Here is a 13,770-nt window from a genome sequence, read left to right as displayed (position 1 = left end):
TCAGCACAAATAAAATATCACCATATGGTTCCATGATTCTAACTCCTCTACCAAGTTGACAATGATGAATAGTCACTATATAATATAAATTATAATGAGATGATAAAGGTCCTATGGGATGTCCTGCATGCTGTGAATATATGTTGCTATGATTGATTGATAAATAAAACGTTGATTGGCCAGTAGCCAGGCAGGAAGGATGGTGTAGACAGGACAAGGAGAGAGGAGAATTCTGGGAGGTGGAAGGCTGAGGCAGAGAGAGAGACACTGCCAGCCACCATGAGGAAAAGCATGATGGAAGACACCAGTAAGCCGTGAGCCACATAGCAAGGTATAGATTTATAGAAATGGGTTAATTTAAGATATAAGAACCGATAGGAAGCAGCCTGCCTGGCTATACAGTTTATAAATAATATAAGTGTCTGTGTGTTTATTTGAGTCTGCCCAGGCGGGACTGGAGATACCTTAAGCCACATAAAGGCACATTGAAATGTACCAAAACCTAAGTTGAAAGATCTCAATCAGGTATTCTCGTGGAAATCAGTGTAAAACAATAGAATTAAAAAAAAGAGCTAAAATAGGGAAGAAAATAATTTTATATTTACACTTTTGAGTAGAGATTAGTTGGTTATGTTTCAAGAAAAGAATCAATTTCTCACATAGAAACACAGAATGAATGTATTTTGCTCTATCTATTCTCATCTTTTTAAAATAGTATGTTATTCTTACTATGACAGAGTCTTAGGTAAAAGAGTTTGATAGAGACTTTATGTGTGACTATGGGTTAATTAGAAGGTTAAAATTGAGAAGTTTCTGTTATATGGGTTTTACAATAGGAGAGAATACTTTTATTGACCTAGAAAACTATTTAGTGTTCATTAGTTTTTTTGTTGGTTTGTTTTTATACAAAAAAGGGCAAATGTTTCTGACAAAAAATAAAGTGTCAAAAAGTTAAAGTTAGGGTTTATATTGCTTTAATGAAATACCATGACCAAAAAGCGAGCTGTGGATGAAAGGGCTTATTCAATTTACACTTCCACATTGTATTCCATTCTGAAGGGAGTTAGGACATGAACTCAAACAGGGCAGGTACCTGGAGGTAGGAGCTCATGCAGAGACCATGTAGGGATGCTGCTTACAGGCTTGCTTACCCTAGCTTGCTCTGCTTGCTCTCCTATAGAACCCAGGAACCTGAGTCCAAGAGTGTCACCAACCACCATGGGCTGGGCCCTCCCCATCAATCACTAATTGAGAAAATGCCTTACATCTGGATCTCATGGAGGCATTTCCTCAACTGAATCTCCTTCCTCTCTGATGACTCTAGCTTGTGTCAAGTTGACACACAAAACCAGCCAGTTCAAACAGTAACAATGGTATTTTCAGGGAATAAAAGGAATGTGTCCATAGGAAAAGCAGCTACAGGAATCTGTGTTACCATAGGGAAATTTTCTGTGGATGTCACTAAACTCTAAATGTTTATGATACATTAGGCACTATGCTTTACATTTAATTCTTCATTGCTGAGGAATATCCAGTAAAATTATGCTTCCTTCCAATATTCCATAGCATATGACTAGAAAAATGGGTGCAGATAGAAAGGAAACATGAACCAGAACAATATTAAGAGATGAAGTAGCACAAATAATTAGACCATGAAGAGTTATCAGAAATTTGGAGTCATGATTAAGACAATACTTATAAACATTTGTCACTGATGAAAACAGAACTTTTCAAGTAGAGCAAAGAATCCTAAGTACCAGTTCTAGGAATGTCCTTCATGTAGCCCAGAACTGCCAAAGAGAGTTCTGCTTCCTGTTTTTTGTTATCTCTCAAGAGACTACGTCTAACTAAAAGATAAGAAACTGTGTTCTTTTGTTTTTTTTCAAAACCTACCCAGTCTGTGTATACATACATACCTGTAGTGCATAGGTATAGGTCACTCTAGTGGCACAGGGAGGTGGCCACATCACTAAAGAAAAATGACTGTCCAACCTCCAGTAGCCATCAGTTTTCAAAAGCACCTCAGCTACTGGTGAGATATCCTGAAAAGACTCACACAACTATTCTGGTATTTTGATTTCATCCTAGTTAAGGTTTTTATTGCTCTGAAGAGACACCATGACCATGGCAACTCTTATAAAAGAAATATTTAATGAGCCCATGTCTGACAGTTTCAGAGGTTTAGTCCATTATCATCATGTCAGAACATTGTGGCATGCAGGCAGACATGATGTTGGAAAAGGAGCTGAGTGTTATATATCTAGATCCACAGGCAATAGGAAGTGAACTGTGACACTTGGCTTACCTTGAGCATAGGAGACCTCAAAATCCACTCATACAGTGTCACACTTCCTCCACTAAGGCCATACATACTCCAACAAAGCCACACCTCCTATTCGTGCCGCTCCCTATGGGGTCATTTTCTTTTAAAAGCTCACATTACACTCTGGGTCCCTAAAGGGTTTTAGCAATATCATAATGCAAAAAAAAAAAAAAATGCATCTAGTTTAATTCTAAAAGTCCCCACATTCTATAACATTCTAAAACTTATTTAAAATTCTAACGTTCAAGGTTTCTTCTAAGATTCATGCAATATCTTAACTAATTCTCTGTAAAATCAAAATTAAAAAAAAACATATCACATACTTCCAATATATAATAGTCCAGGAGATACATAAGGAAACATGGTGAGGAAATATTGGACCAAAGCAAGACCAAAAACCAGCTGAGCAAAGTCTCTACATCTGATGTAAAAAACTTAAATCTCTTACAACTAGTAAAATGGACACTAAGCTTTCAGTACAAATATTTTATTTCATATCTAAAGTAGAACAGTAATTAAATGAAAGTATGCCCATGGATTCAAGGAGAAATTAATAATGACTGTAAGTGTAGTTCATGGTCAGAAAACCAGGAGGCAATGATTTTTAATATGATTTCAGAAAGTGCAGTTATTGAATTATAACAGAATAAATTATAGTCAAGAAATTGAGAATAATATAGAATTTAGTTCAAAATATGTTATAAAATATTAAATCTGCCGGGCGGTGGTGGCGCACGCCTTTAATCCCAGCACTCGGGAGGCAGAGCCAGGCAGATCTCTGTGAGTTCGAGGCCAGCCTGGGCTACCAAGTGAGTCCCAGGACAGGCGCAAAGCTACACAGAGAAACCCTGTCTCGAAAAACCAAAAAAAAAAAAAAAAAAAAAAAAAAAAAAAAAAAAAAAAAAATTAAATCTGAGTTTACTTGGAATATGTACACAAAAACATATATGTCACCCAATGGGGACTTCCAATCAAGGACAAATAAAATCTCTGAACTTACACCTTTAATTATTTTATTTTTCTTTATTTTATAAACTTTTTAATTTATTTATCTATTTATTTTGCATCTAGGCCACTGTTCCCCCTCCTTTCTCTCCTCCAAGTCCACCCACACAAACCCCTCTATGTTCTCACCCTCTAATCCACTCCTCTATCTCTGTTTAGGAAAGAACAGGTCTCCCAAGAGTATCAACAAGACATGGCATATCAAGTTGCAGTAAGACTAAGCACCTTCCTGTGTATTGAATCTGAGCAAGACAACCCAGCATGAGGAGTTCAAGGTCTCAAACTTGCAAAAGAGTCAGAGACACTTGCTGTTCTCACTGTTAGGAGTCCCACAAGAGGACCAAGCTATGTAACCATAACATATAAGCAGAGTGCCTAGGTCAATCCCATGCAAGCTTCCTGGTTATCAGTTAAGTCTTTGTGAACTCCTATGAGCCCAGGTTAGGTAATTAAATAAGTTTTCTTGTGCTGTCCTTGACCCCTTTGGCTCTTACAGTCCTTTCTCTCCTTCTGCAGGATTCCCTGAACTTCACCTAGTGTTTGGTTGTGGGCTTGCACCTTTTTCCACAAATTGCTGGATGAAGCCACCTCCCTGATGAAAATTGTGCTAGGCACCAATCTGGTCACAGGAGATGGCTGGTCCAGGCTACGTATCTACTATGACTTGGAGTCTTAGATGGGGTCCTCTTTTTAGATTCCTGTGAGATTCCCTTGCACCATATTTTTACCTGACGCTGAAATGTCCTTCCTTTCCAGTAGTCTTTTTCAATACTGTCCCCCTCAGTCCCTGGCCCAACTTGATTGCTCATGTTCCCATCCCTACTTGCCCTCAATATACTCATGAAATATCTTCTATTTCCCCTTCCTAGGGAGATTTAGATGTTCCTCAATGAAACCTTCTTGTTACCTAGTCTCTCTTGGTCTGTGTATTACATTATACTTATCCTTCATTTTATAGCTAACACTTATGAGTGAGTACATATCATATCTAGGTTATCTCATAAAGGATAACTTTTTTTTAGTTCCATCCATTTGCCTTCAAATTTCCTGGCATCCATGTTTTAAAAAGCTGAGTGATACTTCATTGTCTAAATATAACATATTTTCTTCATTCATTCCTCAGTTGAGGGACATCTAGGTTACTTCCCTCATATATCCAAATGACAAACAGGCTGAGAAAACCAATGGAAAAAAGAAAGCATCTTCAACAAATGGTGCTGTCATAACTGGATGTCAACATGTAGAAGAATGTAAATAGATCCATATCTGTCACCATGCACAAAACTTAAGTCCAAGTGGATCAAAGACCTCAACATAAATCCAGTTACTCTGAACCTGATAGAAGAGAAAGTAGGAAGTAGTCTTGAATGCATTGGCACAGGAGACCACTTCCTAAATACAACACCAGTAGCACAGACACTGAGAGCAATAATCAATAAATGGGACCTCTTGAAACTGAGAAGCTTTTGTAGGGCAATGGACACAGTTACTAAGACAAAATGACAGCCTACAGAATGGGAAAAGATCTTCACCAACCCCGTATCTGACAGAGGGCTGATCTCCAAAATATATAAAGAAATTAAGAAACTAGACATTAAACTATCTAACAGTCCAATTAAAAAATGGGCTATAGAGCTAAACAGAGAATTCTCAACAGAAGAGTCTCAAATGGCTGAAAGACATTTAAGGAATTGCTCAACATCCTTAGTCATCAGGGATACCATCTTACACCTGTCAGAATTACTAAGATAAAAAACACTGAAGACAGCTTATGTTGGAGAGGATGTGGAGCAAGGAGAACTTTCCTCCACTGTTGGTGGGAATGCAAACTTGTACAGCCACTTTGACAATCAGTACGGCAGTTTCTCAGTAAATTGGGACTTAATCTTCCTCAAGACCCAGCTATACCACTCTTGGGCATATACCCAAGGACACATGCTCAATTATGTTCATAGCAGCATTATTTGTGATAGTCGGAACCTAAAAACAACCTAGATGCCCCTCAACTGAAGAATGGATAAATAAAATGTGGTACATATACACAATGGAGTACTACTCAGCAGAGAAAAACAATGACATCATGAGGTTTGCAGGCAAATGGATGAAACTAAAAAATATCATCCTGAGTGAGGTAACCCAGACTCAGAAGGACAAACATGGTATGTACTCACTCATAAGTGGATACTAGTTATGAAGCAAAGAATAGCCAGATTACAACCCAAAGCTCTAGGGAGGCTAGCTAGTAAGGAAAACCCTAGGAAGGGCGCATGGATTGCCCAACTATAGAGAAATGGATGAAATCTACATGAGCAAACTGGGGGTGAGGAGGGGCAGTAATGGAGGGCAAGGGATGGGAGATGAGCGCTTAGAGGGGTGATATAGTTTTTAAAAGGTTCCTTAAGAGAAGTGGTTCTCAAATGTGCTAGTGCTGTGACCCTTTAGTACAGTTTCTCCTGCAGTTTCTGAGCCTAAAATAGGCAGTATTTATTGTTATTTAAAAGCTACATTTAATATTCTCCACTTGAAATACTCAGAACAGGGTAAGATGATGTCATACAAGACCTACAGTTAGTGTGCAGTGTGACCCCCCACCATAAAATTACCTTCACTACTACTTAAGTGTAACATGAATTGTTAAATAGTCTTAATAGTAAAAGACCCAGAGCCAGATACTGGGGTGAAAGCTGAAAGATCAGAGAAACAGAACAAGCCAGCCAGATTCTTACCTCTATGAAATCCTCAGCCTCAAGAGCATGAGTTCCTGTTTCCTCAAACCTTATATACATTTCTCTGCCCAGACATCACTCCTGAGATTAAAGGTACGTGTGCTTCCCAAATAAAGCCATGAGATCTCAAGTGTTGGAATTAAAGGGGTGTGACACCACACCTGACTCTGTTCCCAGTATGCCCTAGAACTCACAGAGATCCAGAGTGATCTCTGTCTCCTGAGTGATAAGATTAAAGGTGTGTGCCACCACTGTCTGGCCTCTATGTCTAATCTAGTGGGTGGCTCTGTCCTTTGATCCCCAGATAAGTTTTATTGGGGTGCACAATATATCACCATATTTCCCCTTTTTGTCTAAAAAAATAAAAGGTTATAACTAATATAAGAAAAATTATATACAATTAGTACAATAAGTATATACAATATATACACTCAAGAATTATATTAACAATGCCTAGTTCATTGACATTTGACAGATTCAAACAAAAAACTCCATTATTTAGCCTATTTTGGTGAGTCCAAAATGTACCTAATTCACTTTCTATCTTAACATGTATTACCAACTGAAAACTGTCTTTTGATGTCTTTCAAATCTATACACTTATACACCTATTTAGTGAGTTTTTTTCTGAATTTGTTAACAAGAAAAACTATAACTATAATTATCTAATCTTCAATTTCCTCAGAGAACTGAGAAGGAAATAATATTAACTGAGTAAGGAGGAAGTGCAAATAAGTGACTTCTAAAAATCATAAGAAATGACAGAAAAAGCTGGCTGCCTGGACAGTCATCCAAGGTTCCTCTGCAACAAAGGCATCAATCTTTGACCTATGGGCCTAGAGTATTTGAGACTCATCTGTGAAGCAGGATTTTCTAAAAAGCCTTCCTACCTTGTTTCTTGGCAAGGATCAGCAGTCCTTTTTTTGTGTCCTGCTTGTCCATTTTGGACAGCATACTGTAAGCAATTGAGGCAAGGGCAGGGACCTTTTTTGCCCAGTGGTTAACTTTTTCCACAACGAAAGTAAACTCCATATGGAGTTTCTTCAATGACCATCATCTTCTCTGGAGTAGATTGGTGCTGCCAGGAGCTGACATGTCTCATTGTGATAAAAAAAAGAAAAGAAAAACTCTATTTTGTTAGAACGTCTTAAATGCCATATTCTGCAGATCTCTGAAGTGTTTGAAGATGACTTGTATATCTAAGATATACATCTGTTTGATCTTGAAAACATACCTAACATAACTACAAGTTTGTTTGTAATGACTAACTACTAACTTTCATTTATTATATCCTAAGTAGTTGGTAATATTAACTTTCAAGGAATAGCAATTTGCATTTCATTGTTAAATGATTTGTATAGGTACAAAGCCTTGAACAAGATTAGAAATACATGTATAGTATTTTCTAACAAAATCAATCTCAAATTTCTATCAATATACATAATTTGTATACAATATACAAAAATTCAATCCAATGTAAAATATTTAAAACTAGTAGTTGCCTTTTAAAAGTAGATTCAATAATCTATCTTTTTTATCTTATCATATCTTATCTATCTATCCCCTTTTTTTCTTTTCAAAGTAGATTCAATTATCTACCCTTTTATCCTATCATTTCTATATCTCTTTTCTATAGTAGCTTCAATAATCTACCTCTTATCTATATCCTCTTTTTTCTTTTTTTTTGCAAACAAGAACCCTGAATCTAATCTCCTTGTTTAGCTTTTTTCCTGACCATTATCAATTAACAACTAGCAACTAACCATCCTAAACAACAACTACCCATTGAAAGACCAAATGCCACCCTCCCTACCTCTTGGGAATATGGGTGTCATGTTCTTAAAATTACTTCATGCTATCTGGGACTAAAGGTTTCTTTATGGGATCCTGAAAAGAAAATTTTTGGGTTAGTTGTTATTTCCTGGAAGAGGTAAATATATCATTTGTTGTCCAGTCTCTGCATAATGGGAAAATGCAAGGCTTGTCTCAAGTACTTGCTCAAGTAATCTGTGAAGCTGGATCATCTTGGCTAGACTTCTCAAAATTGTCCTGAGCAGTTTGCAATCCAAAACTGATCTTTAGGTGGTATTTGTCATCTTAGTGGTATTATCATCATCCTGATGAAATCATCGTTATGGGGCCCCATCATCTTTTTGGAGACTACAAAGTCACTGTTTGGCATGGCCATGGTTCCCTGAAGAAAACTTTTAGTGCCTACTCTGTGGTTTGGAGCAATAGCAGTTGTATCTGTGGCAGAACAATGTTTCACAGCAAGTTCCTCGTTTGCAATACAAGTTCCGTTCTTCACCAAAATATTCTTTGATTTCAAATCTCTGTGAGCAATAGTTGGTTTTCCTTGGATACCAACAATCTCCATGTGAAGATGGGCAAGACCGCTTGCTGTGGAAGAGTGAGTTTGATCAACCCTTCCACTATAACAGTGTATCTGTTCAAGTAATCAGAAAGGCATCCATGCTCATTGTAATCAGACACCAGCCACAGTTGAGTCCACGTGCCATTGTCTTTGTTGTCTGCTGCTATAAATCTTAGGATGTTTTCATGGCATAACAACATAGTCTAATAAATTGCTGCATCTCGGAACCACAAACATTTTTCCTAGAAGAGAATATCTTCACAGAAACTTCTCCCCACCACTTGCCTCACCAAAGTTCCCCAAACTGACCTTTGACAATGCTTTCATGTAACACAATAGTCCTGGCAATTGTTCTCTGAACAAGCAGAGGTAAAACCTTTGTCCTGGGTAGTAGCATCGCCACCACCACCACCAAGATGAGAAGCAGTTGGCAACTTGGAGTAGCAGCCACTGCCTCCATGGTTTTGCTGCCCATGTTTGTGGCCTGGCCCCAGCCTCAGCTTCTCCTCAGCAAGCCTCCCAGGGTGGCCTTGAACTTGGGATCCTCCTGCCGCCTCTCCCTCCCTTAGCAAATCCTACCAGTATGTACCACCACAATCAGCCCTGTGCAGCTCAGGCCTCAGCTGGGGAGTGCAAGGCCACAGGAAAGTGTTTTTTTTTTCATGAATTTGTGCCGCACATTTGGTGCCAGATGTGACAAAAATTGCTAAATGGTATTATTAATAAAAAACCCAGAGCCAGATATTGGAACAAAAGCTGAAAGATCAGAGAAACAAAAAAAGCCAGCCATATTCTTACCTCTATGAAATCCTCATCCTCAAGAGTGTGAGTTCTTGTTTTTTCACACTTTATATACTCTTCCTTGCCCAAACACCACTTTCAGGGATTAGAGGCATTTGTGCTTCCCAAGCAAAGGCATGAGATCTCAAGTGTTGGGATTAAAGGGGTGTGCTACAATGCCTGACTTTGTTCCCTGTGTGCCTGTGAACTCACACAGATCCAGATGGTCTCTGTCTCCCAAATGATAGGATTAAGTGTGTGTGCCATCACTGTCTGGCCTCTATGTTGAATTTAGTGGCTGGCTCTGTCCTCTGATCCCCAGATAAGTTTTATTGGGTTGCATAATATATTACCACACATAACTATAATTTTTCTACTGTTACAAATTGCAATGTAAATATCTGTGCTTATGATGATTTTAGGAGACACTTGTGAAAGCATCTTTTAAACCCAAAGGAGGCATAACCCACAGGTTGAGAATCAATGCTGTAGAATGTGCCAAATATTCCTGTAAAACATATATGCAACTTTGTGGTCAGTAGGAGTTAATATACCAGAAGAAAACAGAATAGGGATTTTTTTTAAATAACTCAATAGCTTGAAAATACTTACCTGGTTCCTATTCAGTCATAGGCTAGATATTATCATTAATGTATTAATCTATCACCTTCTTTCTATCTATCTATCTAAAAGTGCAGCATACATCCAAGCATATATGCATATGTACACACATATAGACATATATGCCTATAAATTCACTTGGGAATGATATGGAAAGTGGACTCAACCATAAAGGAAAAGTGTAGAAATATTAGTGCTTTAAAAACATACTTTGGAGAGAAATACTTTTAGTTTTTTTATATGAAGGTAATAATGAAATTTTTGGGTGTCTGTGTAGATTACTCTAATATAAACTCCTATAGAACATGCACTGCCTACAAAGTGTAGGTCTCACTTAACACCATCTTACCTTGTACTGAGCATTCCAAATAGAAACATAATAACAGAGACTTTGCCTATTTTAGGCTCAGAAATTTTTATTTTGACAGTAGTGTCTATTAGAATACTTAGCTTATGACTGTGAATTTTACAAAAGTCTAAATAGACTTTAAACATTTATATCATGAAATAGTAATGCAATGAAATGTGTTTGTCATTGTGTGCCTTTGCTTTGATTCTCTTTGGGAATGTAACAGAGGTGAAGAAACTAATTAGTGAAAGGTTTTCATGTTCTGGCTTTCCATTAATCTTTCTAAGCACTCAATAAACACTCAGATTACTCAATCAAAAGTATAAGAGGGGTTGTTTAAATATCTACCAAATACCATTCTGAGATCAAGGGTGTGATTATGTGTGTTAGTTACTGCTAATCTGAAGCGATTTAACTATTTTATGTTATCAGTTAACAGCAGCCACATACAATTATAAGTGATAATGTTCCTGGATCGTTTATATGAATGATAAAACCTAAAACTAGAATATCAGTTTTGAAGTTCTATAAAAATATCATACTTATCATGACATTTGCATTGCATTTCCCTCTCATTACTGGGTTGATATTATTAATAACCAACTCCAGAAGAAAGGTCAAAACTAAACACATTTTAGACAATTTCTAGGAAGTTTTAAATCCAAACATTCCAGAGTAACAAATGCAATGACACATATTTTGAAAAATCACTCCTATGTTTTCTAATTCAGATGAGAGTTAATTAGTAGTGTTTTTCATACAGTGGTAAAATATTTTAGAAAATTATGGGAAAATTTATTAATGACTTTCCTTTCTGCTTCCTTCTTCATTTACTTTAAAAGTCAATCAATAAATATTTATATGTATTAGATAAAGTCCTATATTCAGTTTTATTAACTGACCTATAATCAGTTTTATTAACTGGTGTACTTGTGCACAATTCAACTTTGTTGGAGAAAATTCAGTACTCTATGTGTGTACATGCATTAAGTATAATCCAGGGATTAAGAAATGTGTCCTACATATAATACTTCAATATATAATACCTTTTTCAGTTAATATCAAAATTAATTAGTTGCATATGGATTTCTCCCACATATATAGCTGTAGGTAGATGTTTATGTCCCACAAGCTACTCCCAAAACCACACAGAGGCTTAATATTAATTATCAATGCTCAGACAACAACTAACGCTTACATTTTAAATAAATCCATATTTCTTATCTATGGTTTGCCACACAGCTTGGTCCTTATTCTCAGTATTGCATGCCCATCTTATTTCTCTCTTTGTCTGCTGCTGACTCCAGGCTGCATTTATTCTTTCCAGCATTAGAAATTGGCTCTCCTGACTAACCTTATCCTATTCAACTATTGGCTGGTCAGATTTTTTATTAACTAATAAGAGCAATACATATTCACATTATACAGAAGGATTATTCCACAGCATCCCCCCTTTTGTCTAATTAAAAAGGAAGGTTTTAAACTTAGCATAGTAAAACTATACATAACAACAATTATTGAGTAAGAATTACAGTTACAATATCCAGTCCATTTTTTTTTTTTTTTTTTTTTTTTTTTTTTTGGTTTTTGGAGACAGGGTTTCTCTGTGTAGCTTTGCGCCTCTCCTGGAACTCACTTGGTAGCCCAGACTGGCCTCGAACTCACAGAGATCCGCCTGGCTCTGCCTCCCGAGTGCTGGGATTAAAGGCGTGCGCCACCACCGCCCGGCTCCAGTCCATTTTTACTTGACAAATTTAGAGAAAATATTATCTATTTTTTCTTTGTGATTCTAATGTTTTATACCTAATTTACTTTTTATCATAATTAAGGAACACTATAAGTTTAATTATTTAGTCTTAACTACTGTGGGATGTCTTTCTCTTCATTGTGAATATGTGTTGCTCTGATTGATTGAAAAATGAAACTGCACTGGCCTATGGCAGGGCAGGATGGAGCTAGGCAGGAAAATCTAAGAGAGATAGTGAAAGGAGAAAGAATAAGGGAAGATGTCAAACCACTGTCCAAGGAGCAACATGTAATGGGACACAGGTAAAGCCAGGGAACACGTGGCAATACATAGATTAATAGTTATGGGTTGAGTTATAAGAGCTAGCTAGTAAGAAGCCTGAGCCACAGTCCATATAATTTGCAATTAATATTAAGTCTCTGTGTAATTTTATAAGAAACTGTGGGTCCATGGGCCAGGTGGGACTGGAAAAACTTATGCATACACTTAACACCCTCAAAGACCCCAGAAGGATGAAATGTTAACTAATAACAGGACATCTGGCTGCCTGGAAGTCACCCTAGGTTCTTTTGTAATATTGTGGCATCCTAATTTGTCTCACAGGGCTCATATATCTGACAGACATTTCTGAGATACAGGGAATTTTGAAGAGTTGTCCTACCTTGTCTTGGCAAAGTTTGGCAACTGACTTTTTTTGCATCCTGCTGATGAAGTTTGGACAGTACACTGTCAGCAACTGAGGCAAGGGCACTTTCTTTGTCCAAATAGCTAGCTTTTGCAATAAAGAAAACAAAAAACACTCTATATGGAGTTTCTTCGATGCCCATCATTTTCTATGAAGTAGATTAGTGCTGACAGGAGCAGACATGCCTCACTGTGATGAAAAGCCTTAGGTTATTAAACAGATTAAAGGCCATATTCTGTCAGTCTTTGAAGTGTTTGAAGACCATCTATCTATTTAAATAAATATTTTTATGAACTTGAAAACATGCCTAACATGACTTTAAGATTAATTTGTATAGATTACTGTTAATCTATATTTCTTAGTTATGTATTTTTTTTTCAAGACAGGGTTTCTCTGTGTAACTTTGCACCTTTCCTGGATCTTGCTCTGTAGACCAGGCAGGCCTTGAACTCACAAAGATCTGCCTGCCTCTGCCTCCCAAGTGCTGGGATTAAAAGCATGCACCACCATCGCCCGGCCTTATGTATTATATTTTTAAAAGGGCTGTACAAACATAATACTCTAAGAAAGAGTAGAAACATACATACAGTACAACAAAGTTAACTTTAAATTTGTATCAATAAACCAAAATCCATACCAATGTGAAATATTTTGAAATTAATAGTTGTTTTTTGAATTGAAGTAGATAATAATCTACCCTTTTATCTCATCATTTCTATATTATATCTCCCATTTTACCCTTAGAAATAGATTTTTTAATTTAACTCTTTTGTTCAACTATTGTTGTTGACTATGACTGATTACAGTTTGTAAACAAACTCTTTTTAAATGATGACATAGATTTATAATCCATTGAATAACCAAAACCCATCCATGTGCCATCTCTTCAGAACGTGGGAGTCATTCACTAGATTAATTTCTGTTGTCTGTGGGTGCTGGTATCCTTGGGGGAACCTTGAAAAAGTCAAGATAATTGTTAAGTCTTGGCTATAGTATTCTTTGTGGCAGGATTACCTCAGCCAGCAGCCTTGAAGCTATTCTGGATGCTGGATCACCTGGGCCATCTGTTTTTACTGAAGTCCAATACCCTTGCTCAGAAAATACTTTAACTTTTAAAGGTAGCATACATATCTGCATTAATACAAGTGTGGACTGCTCAT

General features: G+C 36.9%; 1 pseudogene; it reads right to left on the bottom strand.

Moving 5' to 3' along the window:
- Nucleotides 1-8,146: 8,146 nt before the first annotated feature.
- On the bottom strand, nt 8,147-8,888 carry LOC128118769 (TGF-beta receptor type-1-like; annotated as a pseudogene).
- Nucleotides 8,889-13,770: the final 4,882 nt, after the last annotated feature.

This window comes from Peromyscus californicus, unplaced genomic scaffold (assembly GCF_007827085.1).
Source record: "Peromyscus californicus insignis strain IS unplaced genomic scaffold, ASM782708v3 Scaffold_22__1_contigs__length_63687245, whole genome shotgun sequence".
Classification (NCBI taxonomy): Eukaryota; Metazoa; Chordata; class Mammalia; order Rodentia; family Cricetidae; genus Peromyscus; species Peromyscus californicus.
Note: the sequence above shows the minus strand (reverse complement) of the source record. Positions and strands in the feature narration are given on the sequence as shown.